Here is a 7,559-nt window from a genome sequence, read left to right on the forward strand (position 1 = left end):
TTTTAAAGACAACATTACTCCATGAGATGATGTGTGATCCGTCTGTTTTTGGTGTTAAAATTTTTCCCGGATCATAGGCTTCAGTTATTGTTGACCACCTGTAGCGATAGCATCATTTTAAATGCCCAAGAAAAGTCATTATGCTCAATGAGAGAGATCGTAGGTGCGCTGCTATTCCGATTATGCTTAGTGATTACATGAAATTAAGCAATGCTGACATCTCTAGCCTTCTGTCAATGCCGTCAGAAGTCTCAGGACGCAGATGGAGGAGTCATTGGACCTGATGGGCGTTGTTGACAGGAAAAAGAAGGAGGAGAAGAGCACCAGGATTGTCCTTCACCTTCATCAACAAGGCCAGGGACATCATCGACGAGGACCCCTAGCATTCCATGAGAGGCATGGCGAGGGACCAGGGCGTGGCCGAATGGACCGTGAGGGCTTGTGTGAAGGGGGACTTAAGGTACAAGTCCTACGGGAGTCATACAGCCCAACTTCTGACTGAAAAGACTCAAGGGTTGGGCTGCTCAGAAGGTTCAGTCTGCTGAACATCTTGAAGAACCCAAAGTCGCCGAACATACTCTGGTTCTTCTCCGATGAGAAGAATTTTTGACTCGACTTATTTTCGAGATATTTGGATAATTAGCACTTTGGAGGATAATGAAAGTAAATGGAAGGTATCTTTATGGGGAGGAAGTTATGAATTTGTCTTTTATAAAGTATTCCGGCGAGTCACAGAGTCAACCTTTGGACTGAATGGTGAGGCTGGAGAGGCTCACATCTCATTAAGTAAAGCATTACGACTTTTGCTTGAGTCTACCATGAGCCATTACAGTATAACTACAGGATGAACGTAATAGGTAATATGGAGAGGAAATTCTATGTTCTCAAATCTATTAACTCCTGAAACAGAAAATTACTATACGCATACATAAATAGAGATATACCGTACAAACTTCAATGATTGTCATATACTACTTGGAAACTTATTCGAGTAATTGAGTCGAAATCCCTGTCCTCCTACTCAAATAATATATTCTTCTTCGCTTTGCGAAATTATTTCATTAAATATTAAAATGTTGCAATAATTCAATTAAAACAACGCAGTCTTTAAATTTGAGATACAAAGAATGACGTATGTGCAAAATTATAGAATGTGCTTCAGTCATTAAAGAAAAAAATTATATTTCATTATACTCGACAACACTGTCGTTATTACAAGGCTAACCTAACAATAATGCCTTGAATTATATATATATAAGATACACAAATAATACAAATATTAAGCGGAAAATACAAATACATTGGAGAGAAAATAAGATGGAATAATAATGAATTCTCCCCCCTATGAATAGATTAATTATAATATATATGTTAATTACTAATTCATACTTTTAGTTAGTTTAATCATATATTACTAAGCACTGCCCTGATTAGAAAGCTTCCATTCAGCGCCTCTTTCAATATTCCCTTTTATGAATGTATTTTTTTTACCTTCATAAAAAAATCCGGAGTATCTGAGAGCATCCGTAACAATTATCACTTCAAATGACGTTTGGAATGCGTCTTGATATATAAGTTTACGAAAAGCAATTATTAAGTCTTCTCTGCTCAATGATCTTGACAACTAAAGATGAATAGCCCTAGTAGCAAATTCTTTCCAACAGAGAAATGTATGATTCGTTAGTGATAGAATGCCTATTAATGTTGTATGTTAGAATTGGACCCAAAAAGCATCTAATACATAAGAAAAAGTAGATTCCTGTTGGAATCTGAGCCTTTATATACCTAGCCATATATTCACCTTTTAGCAACCCTGATTATATTCACCTATTTTTCCCCTTCAAAAGTTTGGAGGTTTTTTCATTTTCCTCTTTATTATATTATTCATTCGAAATATAAAACTCAAACCATTTACACGTGTGTTATCATTATTTTGTGTTTTATTATAGAGTAAGTTATACAGCTTACTTATTTAAGCAATCCTTGTTTCTTAAGAGAGGCTTAAATCCTCACAGCTCCAAAGAGGCTCTACAATCCGGTAAATTGCCCATCTTTTGGGAAATTGGACGTAAAAAAAAATTCAATATTTTACGCAGTGACGCAATTGAGAAGAAACAGCTCGGCTAATGCTGATGATCCAAAAATGATTTCTTATATACAGAAGCCAAAAATGTTAAGGATCCGGTGTGTAGAAATTTAATGTGTTTATAGTTGACCAATAGAAGACACAAGGGAGATTTACTTTCTATAATTATTGGATGCTAAGCAATAAAAGAAGTATAATGAACAGCTTATAATCTCCCAGGGACACGCATGGCATCTTCTTTATGATTTCAAATTGGATATAATGAGATAACATTATTTCTGAAGGGCAGATATTTTCAAAGCTTCGCCAACTCGTATTGAGCCGGAAAAAAATTGTACTTGATGATGTTTAACTAGGAAAGTATTTGCCTTGTGTAATTACAATACCGTCAATAGACGGTATTAATTAATTAATAAAAAAATCAACGTATGATCCACGTAACAGATTAATGACAATCTAATATTCAACTTTTAATGTTCCTTATAACATTTTATGACACCTATATTTTCTTCATCAATAATTTAGATTATTTGTAGGGTTAAGCATATGGGTTGATAATATTGATTAAAGTTTATTTGAAAAATCAGCTGTCAATATGTTATGACTTTGAAGGATATAATATATAGTGTTTCAGCTCTAGAAATGAGAATCTTCTAAATTTCAAATAAAATAAGATATACTTTAGAACTTCACTAATTATATTGCTCAAAGGTAGGCGGCAAACTAATCACAAAACAGTTATTTATCTATACTTTTTGCTCACCTTAATGCATTATTCTATATTTTTGTATATTTTTTTGTAATTAAGGCTATATGCATAGCTTTATTTAATTTTTGCCTACTTGGATTGAAAAAAACATGCCCAAACCCCTTTCTTAAAATGCCTAGACTAAATTTCAAGTAGTAATATTTTTACTACAAATTATCTAAACTGAACAATTAGACAATCTAGAAAGAAAATAGTTAATATTTGTTAATTTATATTTTTATATATTTTTTCATAAAGTTTCGCTGTTAGGTCATGAAATTATGATTCAATATTTTGATCTGAACTTTGACCATGCGGATTTAAATTAATCATGTTAAAAATGGATAAGTTACACTGGGCAACTAAGTGAAGGTCTGGATGAATCCTCATGCTGAAACCCACATTTATAATTTTTATTTAAGCCGTAAAACACAAAATGACCATTAAAACTTTCAACGGATATTGGTTTGGCCTTAAACGCCTTTTTTTTAATCAAGTTTTAAGGTTCAGTGACATATTTTGACATGAAAGAAAGTAAATATAAATTGACACAAAACATTTTAGCATTTAAAAAATGAATTATTTATTCATTTATCTTGATTACGATTAATAAAAATGTATATAACCACCAAAAAGTTGAGTAAAATGAAGGACCTTACATAAAAGCTAATATATTTTTTATTTTCTCTTCAAGTGCTTTATATCTTACCTGAAGTTATAGAATAGACTTCTTTTTTCAGTTTATAAAAATTACCCTAAAAAAAGGTGATTTTCATTGATTTTTAGATCAATTTAGTTTTTAATATTTATAAAGATATTTAAATATAATTAACTGGTCATGTTGCATGAATATAGATAATAATATTCCGGGTGGAAAAATTGAATCGTTTATTATAATTTATACTAAAATTAGGATTAATAATTTAGATGTAAGGTGTTTATAGATGCTTCATATTCAAAATAATTGATTAATTGAACTTGTAAGCGGCTCATTTTTGTTACCCAAAAAAAAAAATGTAATCCATATACATGCAATATGATACAGTTTTGAACTTTATAAGGTATATGCAAGTTATTCATTTATTTTTTTTGTAGAAAAAATTACTATTTCTTATTAATATATGTGAGTTCATGAATAAACGATAAAATTATAAAAGTTAAGTTATGATAATTGGCTATAAATTTTAAAAGCTGTTGTTACAAAAACATTTGGTTAAACTGTAGAACCCTTTTAGATGAACATGGTTGTTGCAATTTTGTTTTCAGTATATTTTCAAGCAGATTTAACTACAAAATGAAACGGGTTTATCTGTTTTTATCCTGAAGGTGGATTGCCACAACTATCATGCGTGTACTGTAAACGTCAAATACTGAGGGTGTGGAAATACTGCGGATGTTTGGGGTTTTTTTAGGAAAGTCATTTGTGGATGAAGTCTTCCTTCAGCAACTCCATCATGGTCATCTCAGGAACTGCACACTCTCTTCAGACCCTCTTGGATGACGTCGAAGGATTGGCTTCAATCAAAGCTAGGACTGCCTTGATTTTATTTGGTATTCTTGTTGTTCATAGCCTTTCTGATCTCTTTTTATCGCTGAAACTCGATTCTTCCTTCCTAAATATTCCCTTAACCTCGTACACAGTCTTGAAGTTTACAATGAACCTCTCGCCGATGTCATTGTAGGAAAAAAAACCTATTATTTCTTAATAATATATGTGAGTTCATAGCTAAATGACCAAATAATAAAAGTTTATTTATGATAATTGGCTATAAATTTCACAAATATATGATTAAATTGTAGAATTGTTTTAGATAAACAAGGCTTTTGATTCGTTAATTACAGAAGTTATTTCATTTGCAGTATATTTTAAAGCAGATTTAACTAAAAATAAAACTGATTCATCTCTTTTTATCACAACTATCATGCGTGCGCTGTACACGTGTACAATTTTGGAACAGACCTTAGAGAATTTTATACTACAAATTTGCATATCTCAGTCAGCTCTAAGTCGTGTTACCCAACACACACATCTTTTTGAGAGATTAAGCTTTTGATTGAGCACTTTACTAATGGTCCTAATTGAAGTGTTAAGCTCAATGGCCAATGTTTCACTAACACCCTGTTTACCAGTCTTCTATCGTTGTTGATACAGGTCTCCACAACCTTAAATAAGTCTGTTGTCCTAACCATTTATTGAATCTACCACGTGGGCCTTTGGTGTTTGTGCCTGCCTTCTCTTTGGACATGATCTGCATCATCTGGACGATGAAGAGATATTTATCTCAGTTTAGTTTATGCAAGCTATTCCGAGAGCATTACAAAATTTGGAGAGGGTAAGCTGACTTTAGTAAGCATTATAGCTTTCCGTGTTTAGGTTTGCAATTAAATCAATATATGCTTACCACTAAAGTTTTAACATTTGAAATTTCTTGATATGTCAACACTGGAACAAGGTAAAAACACGCGTATATGGACGGGAACACCTGCATCAATAAATTTTGAAAATACAAAAGTAATTGAAAATAAATTTTTTGATGATATTTTAAAACAAAATAAATATGTGGAATATAGAAAATGCAAAAACCAAGAGATCTGAAAGTGGTCTTTTTAAATTAATTATATTTTCGCAGAAAATACTTAACAGAATAAACAATATTGAATATAATTTTAGGAGTATTTGTATTCTGAAATGTCCCGACATAATACAAAAAGTATATACCTAAGCAAATAAGGGAATTTTTTCAAAGATAAATATTAAATATATTCGTAGATTATTTGCTGGCAATTTCATGAAGCCCTCATATCTCTTTGTTTTTATTTTATTTTCTTTGTTCAATAAGTTTATTTTGTTTCAAAAAATCTTCATTTAAAATGTCGATCTACGTTTTTATCTTTCAACGTTTTCTCCAAGTTCCAATAAATATGTATATTATGTTGGGCAGAGGAGAGTTACATCATTGACTTTTATAAGTGAATACTTTTTATTTGATTCTTAGGGCTTCTTTTTTAAAGTTAATTGTACACACTACAGACAAGATTCTTGATTACTTGGAAAAAAATCTATAACAGATTGAAGAATGCCTCCAGCTTACCGTTTTCTCATTTTAAAATACAGAACACATACTAAATATGTGCTAAACATACTACATTTACAAAGTATGTCAATATTTTTCAAAGTGGGCAAATTGTGTACACAAAAAAAAGGATTTTCTATTTCTGCTGGTCCCAAAAAAAGTGGTCCTGTCAAAGCCAAAGAAAGACCGGCTCTATTGGTCCTGAGGACTAATACTCGCTTTAATTGATCAAAGACGTCATCAAGAACTCATTTTCGCTCTATTTCTAAAATGTAAACTAACTATGTAAAAAGTAATCACACCGGCTATTAGGAACTCTCTCTTGAAAGGCTCCCTCATATTTGCGGACATTGAAACCGGCCAGTCGGAGGGGCTAAGTTTTTTATATATTGACTTTGGATCTCCACTTCAAACACAAGAGCGATACGCGAGCAAAAGTAATAGAGATGGAAGAAAGGCTCCATGTTAATCCCACAATAATAATATATTTACTCCTCTGGGATATCTTGGCTCTTGTTGGTGTAGATCGACGAAGTTGGTAATCAATGCATAAACAATTTTTGTTTTGTCATCTTATAAGGGAACTTTCTTATTTAAATATCCAAGAATAAAAGTAGTAAAGAATTCATGAAACTACTAAATTTGTGTATGGTCTCAAGACGAATAAATGCCGTAATAAATGAAGGCATGTACCAACATTTTTTCAAGAACAAAATACACTATATTTGTTTGTTAAAGGAAAAAACATTCTTTCGTTAAAAAAATTGTTTAAAAAAATGACATATTTATAGAATACAAAACTAACGAAAAAAAAATAGCTAGAAATGTGTCATCATCCTAAAGTTAAGGGAACAAATGAATAAATTTGGGGTTTGAGTGCTTTTTCGATATAAATTTTTAATTAAGCAATGAGGATCACTATCCAAATCACGCGACCTGTTGTCGATTATAAAAAAATATCTTTTTGAAGATGGCTTATTTTTGTAAAATATTATTAAAGTCGATACAAAACTGCTACTCTATTTTTTCCTTTTTTTCGTCACATTAAAGTTATATTACGTTAATATTTTAATCAACTTATATACTTTGTGGTAAAAGTTGGAATATTAAAAAGAAATATGATAGTTACAAAATTGGATGGAAAATTTAAAAAAAAAGGGATATTTACGGGTTTCGACGGAGTTTTCTCCACCAATTCATCTCTGAACAATTTTTTAAGATTTTCACTTTTTATGTTCTACAAAAAAAACTTTTTCGAAATTTTTTTTTTTTTTACAAAAACTTTGATTTTTTTTTTTTTTTCAAAAAAATTAATTTGTTGTGAATAGCTGTGGATTTTTTTTTTATTAAATATTCGATATTTTTTTTTCAAACATTTTATTATATATTCAATTTACTTTTTGAAATTTTTTTCCAAAAAATTTATACCAAAAGCCAAGTGCTCCACAAAATATAATCATGTGGACGCCCCTGATCTTGCAGCATGTAAAATATACAAGGGCGGCCAAAGTTTTTATTTTCTCAGGGGATGCCCTATTTTTATATCCTGTGCGAGTACTTTTTTGTAAATTCATAATATGTCCAGTAGACCCGTTCATATTTTAACTTTTTTTTCAAACCTTTTAATTTTTAACTTTTCCCCGTTCTTGAA

This window comes from Lepeophtheirus salmonis, chromosome 2 (assembly GCF_016086655.4).
Source record: "Lepeophtheirus salmonis chromosome 2, UVic_Lsal_1.4, whole genome shotgun sequence".
NCBI lineage: Eukaryota > Metazoa > Arthropoda > Copepoda > Siphonostomatoida > Caligidae > Lepeophtheirus > Lepeophtheirus salmonis.